This window comes from Megalopta genalis, chromosome 1 (genome assembly GCF_051020955.1).
Source record: "Megalopta genalis isolate 19385.01 chromosome 1, iyMegGena1_principal, whole genome shotgun sequence".
NCBI classification, from domain to species: domain Eukaryota; kingdom Metazoa; phylum Arthropoda; class Insecta; order Hymenoptera; family Halictidae; genus Megalopta; species Megalopta genalis.
Window position 1 is genome coordinate 9457623 of NC_135013.1, and position 18349 is coordinate 9475971.

Below are 18349 nucleotides of genomic sequence, written 5' to 3' on the forward strand. Positions count from 1 at the left end.
GGAGAAGTGTCGGTAGACTTAGCGTTAAGTAATTAAAAAACAGTACCGTGAATCATAAAAACTCTCAACGTAATGATCGTCGAGACGGCAGTGAAATTACCCTAATAACATCGTTAAGAACGTGGCACTGTATTCTCGGCAGTCCGTGGGAACCGCAGGCGTTTAAATCGCACGAATTAGCATGCTAAGCTAAGAAGGCCTGATGATAATTAATGTATAATGCAAAATTGATTATGCTACGCGAGTTCGCGTAAGGATGATTGACACGCGGAGTCCCCGGAACGAAACAGAACAAACACGTGACCAGCAACATTCTTCTGTAACTCATTCATTTCCGAGGTCGCGCACGCCTGTTATGAAACAGCTTGTAGTATTGGGTTGGGGAATAATATTCATTCGATAGAGCTCTTTCTGCTCTACAAAACTGTGCTAATCGTCTTTTTGAGTAATTTAATTTTTTATTACTTTTGAGGCTTAGAAATGGAATATCCACTTCTTCGCTTTTCATCGAGGCCAAAAAGCTGCTGAAGCAGCCCGGGACATTTGCAACATATACGGAGAAGGTGTCATAGGCGAGTCAACAGCACGGAAATGGTTTGCGAAGTTCAAAAATGGCGATTTTGACGTCGACGACACGCCCCGCAGCGGAAGACTTTCTGAATTCGAATTCAACCCAGGCTCCCAATTTTTCGGCAAATCCCATTGAATGAAGATGATTGAGAATCGTTTTATGATCGTAGTTCATTTTTTCGGCCAATTCACGACTTGTTTGGTGACCGTCCTCCTTCAAAAGTGCTTTGAGACGCTCTTCGTCGAATTCAGGTTTTCCGCTGCGGGGCGTGTCGTCGACGTCGAAATCGCCAGTTTTGAACTTCGTAAACCATTTCCGTGCTGTAGACTCGTCTATAACACCTTCTTCGTATACGTTCCAAATGTCCCGGGCTGTTTCAGCAGCTTTTTGGCCTCGATGAAAAGCGAAGAAGTGAAGCTGTCGAAACGTTGCTTTTTACCTCCTGGATATTCCATTTCTAAGCCTCGAAAGTAATAAAAAATTAAACTACTCGAAAAGACGATTAGCACAGTTTTGTAGAGCAGAAAGAGCTCTATCGAATGAATATTATACACTTTGTCAAACAGCAAAACATCGTTGTAAAACAAAAGAAAATATAAAACCGTTACGAATCGAGAGCACGAAAACTGAAAAACTCGACTTACTTTCTAAGAATGACAAGTCTCCGCATCAGACTTCTCCTCATTTTTTGTTAACGTGTAATTGAAGTAACCACGTAATCAAGTAATTGAATCGACTAATTAATCCAATCGTTTCCTGTGTAAAATAAAAGAAAATATAAAAACGCTACGAACTTATTCCCCAATCCAATACATTGATCCTAATATTCAACCGGATTATTCTATATAGGCGCGATAGACAGTCGCAAAGAATTTACTCGGAGAGCAACGGCAAAATTTCACCGCGATTTCTTTACGGCCACCATTTGCCCCTATCTCGAGAGTGCCCGAGACAAAAATCTGTGAAGCAAGCGGGTGTACAAAAGAAAGTTTGATCTTGTCTATTCTACGCCCGATACCGATCTTTCAAGACCGCGGCTCCCTCTTGCATCACGAATGGACCCGGTATTCTGCTTTCTACCATAAAAACTAACACTTGTTTTAGTCGAGCGACTCTGAATCGTAAAACGGAGACCGCGCGTCAATTACGAGATCGTACGGATTAACGCGTGGCGCACTTCATTTTTGGAGTTACGCCAAATCGTCGCAGACGGCCGCGCGTGCTGCTTGACTGCGAATCGTTGCGCGAAGTAACAATTTTCGGAGACGATTGTAAGAAACAGAAATTGCAAAAAAAGAAGGAATTGTTCCTCTTAATAATCTTGATAAACTGAAAATAGTGTTACGATGTTATTCGGTGCTTCTCGTGTCTTTATAATTTGATATTTCAGCTACTAATTTGTTCTATTAGGTTGGAAACTATGAAACGGGCGTTGAATGAGCACAGTCGCAGCTGAACACGGGCTAAACAAAAACGTCCGTTTCATAGTTTCCAACCTAATATAAACGCACGAACACGTTTAGCGCCGCGTCGTTCGCATAAGGGTGACGCTAATTTGTCACCAATATTGAAGATTCATTTTCATTGTAATATATTCGAACAAACTGAATTTGACTAAGATGTTTCCGGATGCGAAAGAGTTAAATTCAGTTCTAATGTTATCCACTATTTGGCAAATTTTTATTTTCTAGTTTCGGTTTAATTAATTAAATTGCTTTGAATTTGTGGCAATTTTATTTTTGTGGTCGATTGTCGGCGCCGAACGTGATAAAATAGCAGTCTAATCATTAGATCGCGACTGTTCGTCTGCAATTGCATTTCTGTGCATTCGTATGCACGATAAAAATAATTTGAATTCGGTATCATGAATTAAGAGTGCAATTATAGAGACACGAGAGGAAATTGGACGCGCAAATATTGGAACGATTCTAGCGACGAAAATACGCCGACAACGCGTATTTGTGCAAAAGAAGTTGCTTCCAATTTTCGTTCCAGGTCCCCGAGATTCTGTATATATTTACATAAATACAGGTAACCGGTAATTATTCCCTGTTCAAAGACGTTCTTTTTTTCTCGACCGCCAGAAACTTCTTGCCCGCCGCCGCCGCCGCGTAATTTCGAGCAAGTGAAAGGCGCCCGGGGCGATTTCGTCGGAGCACGCGTACGCATGTACGCGCACGTTCGCATGACCATATAAACAAACGTTATCACGTTACCTAATCGTACCGCAATCCGACGTCCATCGGCGATTAACACCTTTCCACGATTTTCGCCGATTAGTGTCGCCACGAATCCGTACCGTTCTCTAATCCCTGACGTATGATTAGAAATGGAATTTGCAACGAGATTTCTGCGCTTCCGATCACGCAATATGCTCGGTACGGTTGTTAATCGACCGACACACAGAACGGAGTATCTACGAGAAAACAGGCCCAGAGACGTTTTATTTGCACCTACCGCCGCGGCCTTGTGCTTTTCTTGCTTTCGTGCGGCACTTCCGCGAAAGTCTTTGATACAGAAACACACGCGACGCTCGCTTCTGAGAAGCGATGACTGAAAAAATGACACAATCACGGAGAAACTCGTGTCGTCCATCAGAGATTTTACGATATTAAAGCCACTTAAAACGACTTTAAAACGGCTTTAAAACGACTTTACAAAAAGCCGTCCATAAACGTTATATTCTTCTTACATTAAACGTAGCGCCATCAAAGATGCACACATAATTATCCGACCAATTAATCCTTCTTCAAACATCCTTTTTTCTCTCTTTCTTGCAAGCATCCTTAACATTAATTCGTGTTGACAATAAACGAACTTAATTCGAGATTAATTTGAGATTTCGAAAAGACGTACAATTTCTACAATAAATCTTATAATTTCCTTTTCTACCGGAAATTATTAACGTGTTCACTGAAAAATGAATTTTCAAATTCAAAGACTCGTACAGAGGTTGATCATTTCCGCGTTGTAAGTCTGAGGTAATATTTGTGTAATGAACAATAACCATGATTTCACGTACCTTTTTCAGAAAACAGACGCCAGAGTAATGTTAAAAATAATTCGCCTGTACCGCAACACATTGTCAGATCGTTGTCGATCCTCGGAAACGCAATACAAAATACGGTAATTTAATTTGCGCTAAGATTGGGCACAAAAATGGGTAAATTGAAAAGAGGAGATACGATTATTCGAGCCTTGCGGCTCGTTTTTATAGTTACCGATTGACAACGACTATAAAAACGAGACGCAAGGCTCGAATAATCCTCCTCTTAAAGCTCCTCTTAACCCTAGAAAGATAACCATATGACAACGTACGTAAAAGATAACCATACGCTTCAGAGGCGCATGCTTTTCTAAGACGTCAATTTTATACTAACAATGGATATTTATTTAAGTTAATCTAGTCATTTTTAAGGTTTGGCATTATTGTAAAAATAAAATGCATTTATATTATATTTTTTTATATTTTAAGTAATTTTAAACTTAAATCACTAGACCTCTATGAAAAATTAACAAAAATCAACGGTCTTTCGCAGGCGCCTCTGCGACGTAGGTTATCTTTCTCGGGTTAATAAGGCTCCTAATTAGGCTCCTCTTCCAAATTGTTCATTTTTGTTGAAGGAAAATTAGGGAGAATTTACTGTATTTTTAATGCAATTGTTTGACGAAGCGTCCCATCCAAGATATTACAGTGGAATACAGTAATTTGTCCCTAATTGGCGCTCAGATTGCGCACAAAAATGGGCAATTTGGAAAGAGGAGATACGATTATTCGAGCCTTGCGGCTCGTTTTTATAGTTATCGATTGCCAACAACTATAAAAACGAGCCGCGAGGCTCGAATAATCGTATCTTTTCTTTTCCCCGTTTTGTGCGCAATCTGAGCACGAATTAGGGAGAAATTACTGTGACGGCGTTGATCGGCGATTAATCTAAGATCACGATTCGGAGAAACGTGTCTTGGCGCGCGTAGACGTAATTGTTGTGCCACATCGGCGACCGGCCATCGAACGTTTGTTACACAAGCAGAGAGCTGTTTAGCGTTCAATTAGCGTGTCTACTGTGTTTTCGTTCATTATACCGGATTCGTTTCGGCATTCGACGTCCGTGCGGATGCGTGTGCGCGCGTGTTAGTGCGGTCCCGAGGCTCGGGAACATCCGTTTGGTTTCGGAGTTCAAGTGAAAGTAACAAGTACAAGGAGGCAATTGATGTAACAGCCTCGCTCTGGACTTCGGTCTTCGTCTCGTCATTCCATTACGGTTTGCTACGCCTTCTCCTTCTGGAAACAGTACGAACCGCTGCTCGCTATTAATAAGTGGGTGCGTCGGTGAAAGGCATTCTCCCGTTTCATCTCCGGAATTCGTGGCGTTAATGCAAAAAACAGCGGACGTCATTCCGCGGATGGTGCAATCGGCGAATTTGAAGGCGTTTTATTGGACGAAATTCGGACCGCGCGTCTGATCGTGATCTTCTGTTTCCACTTCTTTTGTTCTTCTAGAGAATGGTACAGCAAATTCTTCCTAATCGACGCTCTGCTTGGAAACGAAATGGACTATTTGGGAAAAAGGAGATACGATTGTATTTTTCTATTATATTTTTATGGTTGTTGAAAATCGGTAACTATAAAAACGAGCCGATCGGATAATCGTATCTCCTCTTCAAAAATTGTCCATTTTTGTTTCCAAATTAAAGGAAAATTCGGGAGAATTTACTGTATTTTTAATACAATTGTTTCACGAAACGACCCATCTAAGATATCACAATGAAATACAGTAATTTCTCTCTAATTCGCGCTCAGATTGCGCATGAAAATGGACAACCTGGGAAGAAGAGATACGATTATTCGAGCCTTGCAATCTGACCATAATCCGAGCGCGAATTAGGGAGAAATTACTGTATTACAGTGGGATACCGATTTAGTCTCGCAACTGAAAATTGTAGGGTTATTGTAACAAGGTTCAGATTATCAACGCAAACAGAATTTGAGATTTAACGTAATGCGATCGGTTGACGGCACCCGGTATATGCGTAAAAGTTCGAATGCAGAGGAAGAGCTACGAAATAGAGAAACTTGGAAGACAGTAGCAGCATTTACTTAGGATTCTTGAAGTCATTCTAGTTAATTGGAAGGAGCGTACACAATTGGATAACTGTTAAGACGCTTCGTGCTGTCAGATCTCATATATCTTAGATAACTTTCACTTTCAACGCTCGTTAGAGATGCGCTATAGCCTGCCACGAGCGTAAACGTTTGATATAATCCACGTCAGGGAATACGGATTGTTTCGAGCTTGCGGAGCAGACGTAACTCGCGAGAATTGTATCGAATTAGAATATACAGGGTATCCCAAAAATGTCTCGCAATCCGGAAATAGCGGGTTCCTCAGATCATTTGGCGTAGCTTCTTCCTTTACAGAAATTTTCTCGGAGGCTTCGTTTACGAGTTATTAACAAAAAAAACTCTGATCAATAAGAGGCGAGCTCGGCTAGCACGCGGCGGCCCAGCCAACCAGCGCACGAAGCTCAGTTCCGCTCATTAGCTCGACCGGCTCGCGCCAGCTGAGCTGGGATTCGACCGCCTCGACCGCTGGCGCCGTTGGCTCGGCCGCCGCGCGCCGGTTGAGCTGGGATTCGACCGCTCGACCGCTGGCGCCGTTGGCTCGGCCACCTCGCGCCAGCCGAGCTCGCCTCACATTGGTCACTGCTTTTTGTTAATAACTCGTTAACGGTGCCTCGGAGAAAATTTTTGTAAAGGAAAAAGTTGCTTCAAATGACCTGAGGAACCCGCCACTTTCGGATTGCGAGACATTTTTGGAACACCTTGTAGATTTATCTCGGAAGCACGGTATGTTTCCAAACATTTCTTTCGCTGACCAAATAGTTCCACGCGGTAAAAAGAAAAAGCAATAATTGTTCCAATACGTCGTATCTTACATTTTATTTACGAACACCGGGCGCGCATGACGAAGCTGGCGGTCGCTTACGTAATCGATCCATTGTAACCTGCTCCGTAAAGACCGAGCCAACATCCTCCTCTCCGGTTAGAAAGTGTTAACGATTAATTGTCACATCCACGCTTGAAAGTGAATTGTGTGGATTTTCTTCGGTTATACGGCGCCAGCTTGCACGGGTCCACTTCGAATTCTTGGCACGCGGTTACGTAGCCATTGTGAACACAATGATCCCCGTGCGCCGCGGCGCGGCATTCGCGTGCTCCTGAAATCGGAAACGGTTTGGGAGGATCGCGGAAGGATATCTCGCGAAGATGAGATCTCTCGGGCTTCTGGCGGGTAAACGAACAAAGAAACGCGACGCGTCGCGTCGGCCGGAAAACGAAATTGTCAAAGTTCACGCCGGTGAATGTTAGAATGCACTAATCGCCGTTCCAGGTGTGCAAGCGTTAACTTTCTCACATTGTAATGGCTCTATGAATGCTGGCGTGTTCTCACTGAGCAGGAAACGTTATTCAAATCGCTGTGGGATATCTGCTGTTCCAGCGCGCCCCGACTGATTTTCATCGGCGATTGTTCTGCGAATTTTAGCGTGCTGCGGGACCAAAATGACAGGGATCCTATCGGTAACTCTCGGTTACAAATGTCTCGGTTTCACCATTCTATTTAGATTACTTCTGGATTCGCCAGACTTGGTTGCATAAGGTAAATCTATTAACACCGTGGATAAGTGATCTACTAATTAACCAGTTCACTGTTGCGATCTCTTTGAAAAGTGCGCGAGTTATTGTAATTATACTGTGTACGATCGATCTTCGTCATGTTTTCTTCGAATGCAATATTTTTATAAAATATATAATTTAACAATGAATATCGAAGCATACAGAGTGTCCCAAAATTATGGTACTTCTGGGAAATGAGGGGTTCCTGAGGTCATTCGAAGCGACTTTCTCCTTAGCGAAAATGCAATCCGCGGCTTCGTTTACGAGTTATTATCGAAAAACGTGGACCAATCGGAGAGCGAGTGTGGCCGGCGCACCGCTTATGTGACCGACACCGCGTCGCGCCGGCCGTCCGATGCAGCGACAGTGGCCCCAGGGCGGAGCGTCAACCGTTCGCGATCTCTCATTGGCCAGTGTTTTCCGTCAATAACTCGTAAACGACGCCGCGGATTGCTTTTTCGCTAAGGAAAAAGTTACTTCAAATAACCTGAGCAATCTCCCATTTCTCGGAAATACGATAATTTTGGAACAATATTCTCGGCAATATTCTGTGTTAAATACCGTAGACGTTGCATATTTTATACCGATTTGATTGAAACGCGATTCCATTTGTTGGCATAGACTGCCGATCGGCACCACCGGCTTAATTGAAGCGTAACACCGGTATCTCCGTAGAGATCTCATTAATTAAGAAGGTGTCAAAAGTATATTTATCGGACTTAAGTATCCGCTACAAGGAACATAATTCATTGGCAGGCATAAATTTTCCGGCTCGCGGAACTTGAATTTCTACCTTGCACCTTGACATTTCATACAGCCTGTAACGGACGTTTTATAGGCTGGAAGCGATCGGCGCGCTCTCCTCCCACGGGTATCAAAAGATTTCATCAACTGTACAGATAATATATCGTTGTTTGAAGAATTCACGTTCTCGTAAACATCGTCCCGCAGCCACGTGAACACGGATATGGTAATTACAAAACTGTCACCGTCCGAAAATTGAATTTTACATTTATTTAACATCGAGATAAGGATTATTTACAGCGGGCCGTGCATTAGCGGAACGACGCAGCATTTACAGAGAGGCTGAAACGTTACGGGATTGCTGTTTGCACGATTGAGTTTAGAAGAATGCGAGACTCAGAGAAACTCCGTGTCTACGATGGTAAAAGTTCCATCAATTTAAAAATAAACGGGGACCGTGTAAAATTTCGTTAAAATATTTATCACGCGTTTCGAAATTCTTCTACGAGCAGGAAGGCAACGGGCCAGCGGAAGGCATCTTCTGCATCCTCGAGGTCATCGAGATCAGGAACGCTCTTTCCCCGTGCGACTCCCTTCTTTCCTGGTTCGCCTGCCGCATCGCGCATACTTCCTCCACGGGAAAGTCACGGCCGTGGTGCACCGCATACAGGGTGTCCCGATCGAACGATACGCTCCGGAACGTCTCCATAATTTTCGATCGCGCGTGAAAGTCGCCGCGAAGAAACCTACCGGAGGACCGAACGCGTCTCGAAATAAATTCGACGACGTAGAACGTAGCATCTCGGGATGACCTTGAGGAGGCCTTGAATATTTTTTCCACGTTACTTCCTAGAAATTTAATTACCTCGATAAATGTAAGCATCACCTTTCGAGGCGATCTTGACGATTTGATTACGTATGCATTTAACCGGATGCGATCATTATACCTCGAGATTACATACCGTTTGCAAGTAAATAAAAAAACGTTGCTTCCAGAGATCATCCAAGATTTAAGATCGATCTGCACGAATTTTGCTAAAACTCGTTTCTATGCATCATTGCTTTTCCTGTTGTTTTGTACATTTTTTTATCGTTTTTTTTTTATCGTTAACATCGTCCTTTTTTCGTTAGCTTTGAAATAATATTTCTAAATTTTTATAGACACAACGACGCGTTGCGATACTATTCCCCTGAAACGTAGAACGAAAGAATTCGATCATCACATTTTGCACTTGAATCTATCGTAAAGAATGATAAATCTGAAGTATGATCCAAGAAAGAGGTCATCGAAGGTCATCGTCCCATGCTCGAAAGGAACCGTTCGAAAGAGAGACAGCTCGAGTATAAATCGAGCACCCTATACGTGTGCATCCTTTAGCAACGAGGATGCAACAAGGAGGAGACCGATGCACGAGCAATGGGTTCTCGACTTGTAAACGAGCAAGCGCACGGACACGCTTCCGCTATAACGAATGAGTAGAGAGCTGCAAGATGCATCGGAGACGATTTTTGGGTCGAGAGTGAAACTACTTTTCGATGCCGGCGCATGATCGAGCCAATTAAAAGACGCTCGCCCGGGTGCACGAGGTTCTCTAAACGGGCGCGTGACGTTTCCATCGAGCATAATCGATTTTTTTCGGTGGTACGTACCGTAACCGATTTCTAATTCTGATTTATTACACCTTCGTTCCGCTGAACGAGTTATTCAACGCTCCGATGTGTTAATCTGCTGATCTTGATATTCAATAACGCGAAAGACGTTTACGAATTATGGTTTTCGTTTGAAATGCTTGACAAGCGTGTCTTATATTATTAAGTATTTCAATCTTATTAGATATTATTATATTATAAATATTATACTAAATGTTTAATCTTATAGACTATAATATCGTGTCAATCTCGTTATGTACTACTACGTATGCGATGTTGTTCATTTTACTTTAAATCGAACAAGATTTAATTTGTTTATTATCGAAACTTCACTAGACATGTAACAAATACAAATTTTCCTTGTTTTGTAGGAATTTATTAACGACGAAGACGCTTCTACTTAGCGCAACTCTGAAAAAATCGTAGGCCAAGGGGTTAAACTCGAACTGCGTTTGATTCTATATTATATCGTCTTTCAACCATTTTTACATATAAATCGAAATCTACAGACTAATTAGATTAAACTCGGTTCACATAAGATGTTAAAAATCGAGCAATTTAATTTTTAAACCTGAATAAATCTGAATGGAACATCCAGTTCGCAACAACATATTCTTTTCATCGAGCTGTTATTCGAAAGCTAATTTTACTAGTAATTTAAAAAAAAGATGTTACTATACCTACAAAGTAATTTAATACTTCAATAACGGCGAGAAAATGGCGCCTGTCGCTAAATCGAATAGACAATATCAAGGTTATTTATTATTCGGAATTTATTATTCCCGGTTCTTGCCGTCAGAACGAATTCGCCGTTTCTGGTAAAAAAAGGAACGTAATCCTAAGACAAAAGATCGCTTTCTCTGGAAACGGTTATTAATAATGCATAAGCGCGCGCGATTTGCAAGCGGATACAACCGCTTTTTTCCCGTGTCTCGTGCAAGATTAAAAATCCGCGGATCACTTATATAAGCGCGCGCGTTGCCAGCTTGTCACGAGGGTTCAGGAACTGCTTCCACGGTTTCTGCAAATTTTCCGCCAGCCGATTATTTTCTGATGGCCATCTCGAGCCAATTTTTGAAGACGCCTCGCCGGCCAGGAAGTCGCCGACTTCCGGTACTCTTCGCATAGTTAGAGAGCCGCCGCGGTCCCATCGTCCGCGGACGATGCATTCGAGACGACTCTAATTCGAAAGTGAAACTCTAAGCTCTGCAATCAACGATGGTCCCGCGCGACCGGTGAAATCTTCGTGTTCGCCTCGATGTCACGGGACGTCCGACGATTAACAGGTTCGATCTAGAAATTCTGATCGGGCCTGACAGTCCGATCGAGTGTTTACACGCCGCGAAATCTTGCGAAAGGCATCTCGGACATTTTTAGGTTGAACTATGTGCTTGACGCGCGTGTCGCTGGGCTCGCTCGAATACTGCGAGCTTTTACGAGAATCATCGAACCGGTGTAGTTATCGCTGTTCAATGCTGACAACGAAAAGATTTTATTTCTTTCAGAATATAAAGAACCGATGAGAGAAAGCAAAGTAAATATAAATGAACAAATAGTTCCACAATATTCACTTATCAGAACAAAATGTTTGCTTCTCGAGAACTTTGCTGCGAAAGTTTGACCCGTTGATGGCATTGAACTAAATCTAAGAGAAATTGTTGCTAATATGCTGCTGAATAACATATATTAAAAATTTAATCGCGTCCAAATCAAATATTTGTGGATCATTTTATTTTACTGTTCGTTCGTTTTTCATTGCACAAAAAATACGTTATTTATACCCTTTTTTTGATCATAGAACTACTTAGCAAAATAATTTAGTGCCTCATTTAGAAAAACGATAGGCAATTTTCAGCCCGGATTCTTAAATTTCCCGTTAAAAACCACTGGATTATATAATATAACAAACGATGAAAGAACGTGAAAAAGTTCGAAGACTTTCTGACATTTGACGTTCCTCTACGGCGATACGTATTTTGAAATATGCGAAATAGGAACGAACCGGTTAGAGATCCGAATTTCACGGTTTCCAGTTGAAGTTCATTGCCTGTTGCGCGGGCATCGCGCATAATAGACACAGTACATCACACATCGGCGCAAAAAGATTAATTGCATGCGGAGCATGAGAAGCAGGAGCTTCGGCTCGGTCGGAGCAGCGCATAACTCGGCGGGCAAGATGCGTTCGATCCCAACTCGAAAGTGAAAATTGTTTCGATCCGCAGCCAGCGATGCGCGTTATCTAGGTGAAATTACGTTTCTAATAGGCGGTGTTCCGAGGCCGTCATTATCCGACACATTGACCTGCATGTTTCATTCACGTTACAGATGATTCCATGTTACGTACCGTGTAAAAGCAAATAGTCTGTTATTCGCTTGGCGGCTCACGTAACACTTCCATCGATGCTATACCCTTCGCCTAACTATAGCAACGCCTAACTTCGCTTGCTCTGCATTGAAATCAGAGTTGCGATTTCGAAATTTTTCGTATCGAGATACGAGCGGCTTTGTAACCGATGATCTTCCACAATTTACGAACGGTTTTGGGACACTGCAATTACGCAGTGTAATTTTGTTTCTGTAATTTAGCTTGTAGTTTGGCTTGTAATTTTGAACCTTGGAATTTTTGAACGTTTAGGATACTAGAACTATTGTAAGGAGTGGGACTCCACCTTCGCAATTCATAGCAAACGGAAAAAACTAAAGACGCAGGTTTACTCGGAAATGTTACAAGTGAAACGTCTCCAAAACCATTGAGAAATTTTGTTCGCGAATAAATCGACCGCGCATTTGATGATCGAAGCTTCCCCTTTACAATGACCTCTCGGAACTTGGTCTACGACTTTCCTAAATCGTTTTATTAACCCGAGAAAGATAACCTACGTCGCAGAGGCGCCTGCGAAGACTGTTGATTTTTGTTAATTTTTCATAGAGGTCTAGTGATTTAAGTTTAAAATTACTTAAAATATAAAAAAATATAATATAAATGCATTTTATTTTTACAATAATGCCAAACCTTTAAAATGACTAGATTAACTTAAATAAATATCCATTGTTAGTATAAAATTGACGCCTTAGAAAAGCATGCGCCTCTGAAGCGTATGGTTATCTTTTACGTACGTTGTCATATGGTTATCTTTCTAGGGTTAAATAAAAACCAGGAACAAGTTCGGTCGCGTGAAGACCTCGTGACACCTTTCAGCAGCACATCATTCGAAGCTCAATAGAGTGACCAAAAAGAATCGTACATCAACGTTTAAGGGGTCATTGTAAAGAGGAGGCTTCAATCTTGAAATCTATGTTAGAATCGGCCGTGAAAAAAATGTTCCAGCTTATTTACAGGCGTTTCGATTCGTTACATTTTCCAAAAAGAGCATGTCCGCAGTTTCTAACCTGTTACATTATGCAAAAACATGCTACAGGGAAATGAACGATGCGAAGCGTATGTCGAAGCTTCAAGCTTTAAAATGAGTCCAGGTTCGTTGTTGTACGATTCGCTTTTACGAAATTATAACAGTTCAAATATTTAGAATTTATCAGAAATTGGAAACACAGTGTACGAATACTTTTTACCCTGACTATATGTTTGTAATAAATGCAACTAAATAGTAGAATACATGTTTTTCTAACAAAAAATATTACATATATTATAAAAATAAATTGCTTTCCACAACTAACATTTATGCAGTCACGTTTTTCTTGCTGTTAACGACCGAATGATCAGCGAATCCTGAACTTTCGAACACTCTAATGTTCAGCTCCAATTATCGCGATCTTAATTGCAGATTGTACAAAATTATGTTTTCGCGTCGAGATCGAAGGAAGCTGGGAAAAAGCTGAATAAACTCGTGAAATAAAGGAGAGATTCGTGGCAAGGCAAAAAATGGATTGACAGAGGAAGAGTTCAGCGATGTGCTTCGTCGTGAAAGTGGCCTTGCCGCGTTAACGCGAATCATGTCGCAGCACTTTTTTATTCAGCTTCTCACGTTCTGCACGGACGTCCAAAAAATGGCCAATCATTTTAAAAGACGACATGGTAATCTCCGACTTTCGACGGAAGCATCCAGACGATTTCTGGTCACACCTTGCAGTGATAAAATAGAAGAAGCATCGACCGAGAAAGCGTGCGAAAATCGCGACTGTCGTTTGATCCTTTACATTCAGTTCACCATAACTTTGAAGCCTCTTGCTGATTTATCGATGTTTTTTAATTTCATTGAATTTTTAGCATTTAATTCTTATTCTATCGTTTCTCCGTCATAATCGAGGTTATGCCAATCATCGCAGTTTCACATACCAAAGCAAATTCATCTTCTTTAACCTTTTAGGTACGACTGAATTCTGCGCGAGGCTATTTCCCTGGACGGTAAATTCTGATATGTACTGTACAGAGTCTGATGCTGTATATTCCGTCTGTATATTGTTAACACTGTTGTAAATCGATGTGAAGACAAAAGAAATGTAAAACAATGCATAGGAAGATGATTATTTAATTCAAACGAAGAGCGAGTGAGCTACCAGAGCGAGCCACTACAGGTTGTCCCAAAAATGTCTCGCAATCCGAAAGTGGCGGGTTCCTCAGGTCGTTTGAAGCAACTTTTTCCTTTACAAAAATTTTCTCCGAGGCACCGTTAACGAGTTATTAACGAAAAACCAATGAGAGGCGAGCTCGGCTGGCGCGAGGCGGCCGAGCCAACGGCGCCAGCGGTCGAGGCGGTCGAATCCTAGCTCAGCTGGCGCGAGGCGGCCGAGCCAACGGCGCCAGCGGTCGAGGCGGTCGAATCCTAGCTCAGCTGGCGCGAGACGACTGAGCCAACGAGCGGAACTGGGCTTCGTGCGCTGGTTGGCTGGGACGCCTCGCGTTAGCCGTACTCGATTCTTATTGGTCACTGTTTTTCGTTAATAACTCGTTAACGGTGGCTCGGAGAACATTTTTGTAAAGGAAGAAGCTGCTTCAAATAATCCGAGGAACCCGCCATTTCCGGATTGCGAGACATTTTTGGGACACCCGGTATAGTGGCGCATCTTTCAGAGAGATGACATCCGCGAAAGCCACTATAGTGGCGTCTCGTTCAGAGAGATGATATCCGTGAAAGCCACTATAGTGGCGCGTCGTGCCTAAGAGGTTAAGAATCATAAATACAGTAAATTCTCCCTAATCGACGCTCGGATCGTGCACAAAAATGGATAATTTGGGAAGAGGAGATCGATTTGATTAAAATATCTTACTATAGAGAGCGAAAATTCTGCGAATCGGCTGGATCAGTGCGACCGCATCGTTGCTAAGAAATTCGCGCTGGAGAACGAAGCTCGATGTCGCGAGTGAACGATTGTAGAAATAAAAGAATGTGTAATGTAAAAGTGATATTAGATTTCCGAGTAAAGTAGAAATTAGAAGAATTACAGTAGTTGTGAAATTCCAAGCGATTACCGTCCGATTCCTGAGTTAATGGAACGAATTAATGGATCGATAACTTCTGAGCGACGTAGAGCATTGTCTGGTCTGGTCATGACTCCATTAATGATGTCTGTGGATTACAAGTTGCTGCGAATCGTACGAACGATTCACTTTCTATTGGGTAATACATGTGATCGTATATGCCCCAGAGGCGCGGCATACATAAAGCATGAACAACTTTCGATCATTCGACTCGCTACGAACGGGCCGAGGGTGCAAGGACACCTCGATTCGTCGCAATGGAACTGTTACTAATAATACTAATCGTGTACTAATCATATTAATGACACTGCCATTGACCAACAGTACTTTCCGACGCAGATAACGTTAATGAATAATTTAAACATGCCAATGGACTTCTAAAACTCGATCGAACTGCAAGTCCGCAGCTGGCAGTTAGCGTTGCCAGCGAACGTTTAGAAAATATCTTAAATATTTAAAAAATATCTCGAATGCTTAGGAAATATCTCGAATGTCTTACGCATTGTTAGTAACATTCTGTGTTATCGTATACGCGTTCATTCGAATAACAAGATTTAAGCTAGGTGAAAATTCACTTGATAATTATCAAAATGCTTTGCAAGAGATATCTCGAATAAAATATTAACAATGGAGGTCTAAATTTGAGAATAGGTATAGTAATTACGTGAGATAGATAATAATTCAGCAACGCGTTGTTTTCTTGGTCTCCTCTCGTTTAAGAACTTCTCCCTATCTGGAAAGTCCTCTCACCTTAAAAATTTAGATATTTAAGCAATTCAACAGACATTTACGAGTTTCTGATTACAGAGCTGTCAACATTGTTCGCTCGTAAATTACTTGTTCGCTGCTGGTGGTCCAGGCGGTGCTGGTACTTAATTCAGTGATCATAATAATGACTTATCTACCTTTTTCAGCTATCCACAGGTGTCTTGTAATAAGTGCTCGTTAACGCTAAAACCTGCCGCGGTCAAATGACCCGTTTCGTATTTTACGATTATAAAGATTGGAAAAATGCTTTCGTGGGAATTGATTGACTATAATAATAAAAACTGTACGGAAATCATCTCCACTAATAATTCTATTTGTTTCTACGTTAAAAGTGCTCCTTTGAATCGCTAAGAAATAGTGGCGATTCTGATCAACCACTTCTTCCGATCTTATTCGAGTATCAATGAAAATAATAAGCGACGGCGTTCAGTAATCTGACTTTGCAAAATTTTAGAAAATAGATAGATCCGAATCAAAATTAACTTTAATCCTGCCTTAGAAAATTGATTACAAAAGTAGGACCACCTCAAGCATGGCGCCTTAAATGTCCACTAAATAGAAAGCTAGCTTTAAGGATTAAGGTAGAAATGAAAATTTAGTTTAAATGAAATTAGTTTATTGTATACCGTGCTAACTAAGATAAAAGGTTAATAAGTGCAAGATCCAGGTAACTCCGGATTTTGTAAGCTGCACAATTTAGAAAATTACCTTCGACAAATACTATTTGGTTATAAAACGGACTTGCACTGAGATCTCTGAATCTAAAATTTCTTTAATATCCAAAATGATGAAACGCTTTAGCGATCTAAAGGCAAGTGTCCATCCGAGAATAAAACTCTCGAGAGTTGCTCTACAGGATGCGTCCCAAAATTGACGGGTTACTGAGGTCATTCGAAGTAATTTTATCTTTAGCAAAAATGTAATCCGCGGCTTCGTTTACAAGTTATTAACGAAAAACGTGGACCAATGAGAAGTCGCGCACGGCTGGCGCCCCGCTCTCGCGACCACTGCTGCTACGTCAGACGGCCGGCGTGACGCGGCATTGGCCGCGAGGGCGGAGCGCCGATCGCACTCGCTCTCCGATTGGTCAGTGTTTTTTGTTAATAACTCGTAAACGAAGCCGCGGATTGCATTTTCGCTAAGGGAAAAGTTAGTTCAAATGACCTCAGGACCCCTCGTGTCCCGTTTGTACCATTTTGGGAAAGCCTGTAGAGCAACTCTCAAGAGTTTTACTCTTAGATGGACACTCGCCTTTACGTTGCGCTTGATTCTCGATCGCGCGAGCTCTGAGCCCGGCAGCGCTGGTATCTAGAATATATACAAGCAGCCGGACTTTCACTTTCCGCGACGAAGCCCGCGCAAACCGAAGCTTTTTCCACAAGCTCGTCCCGCGCCGTTCTACGTAAACGGCGTTTAGCCGATGCCGAGGTGTTCAAGACGCTGCTACCACCTGTAGGCGGACGTTCGAAAGCGGATTTCGTTATCTCACGCGCAACCATCGTGAATTAAAGTCGCCGTGAGATCGTGGCGGAAGAAAGTAGGAGAACCGATGCTCGTTATTAAGGTCGAGGTAATGAGGAAGATCGGAGGAGCGAGCTCGTCTTCATGACCGACTTCCACTTACCTCCAGGCCTCGGAGATCAGGTATTAATACTTCGACCATCTCTTGCCGATAAAACCGCGCAAATGAGATTCATTGTCCTCTTTCTTTTTCGAGAAAACGAGGAATCAACGAAGCGCTAGACCGTGGATTTCTGGCGGTTATGAGTTACAATGCGGGTACGCGCGGTTTTTATGCAAACATGGATCTTCATGGGAAGGTTTCACCTTCGTGAAAACGCTGGTTATCCGGAAACCAGTTCCGCGGGCTGAGAACGGCGAAAAATCAACAGTGAACAGTGCCCGACAAAATCGCCGATTTCACATTTTTCATTTTAGAATTGTAGAAATCGTAAGGTTTCTTCCACAGGAAACGATTGGATTAATTACTCGATTCAATTACTTGATTACGTGGTTACTTCAATTACACGTTAACAGAAAATGAGGAGAAGTCTGATGCGGAGACTAGTCATTCTTAGAAAGTAAGTCGAGTTTTTCAGTTTTCGTGCTCTCGATTCGTAACGGTTTTATATTTTCTTTTGTTTTACAACGATGTTTTGCTGTTTGACAAAGTGTATAATATTCATTCGATAGAGCTCTTTCTGCTCTACAAAACTGTGCTAATCGTCTTTTCGAGTAGTTTAATTTTTTATTACTTTTGAGGCTTAGAAATGGAATATCCAGGAGGTAAAAAGCAACGTTTTCGACACCTTCTCTTTTTCGCTTTTCATCGAGGCCAAAAAGCTGCTGAAGTAGCCCGGGACATTTGGAACGTATACAAAGAAGATGTCATAGGCGAGTCTACAGCACGGAAATGGTTTGCGAAGTTCAAAAATGGTGATTTTGACGTCGACGACACGCCCCGCGGCGGAAAACCTGAATTCGACGAAGAGCGTCTCAAAGC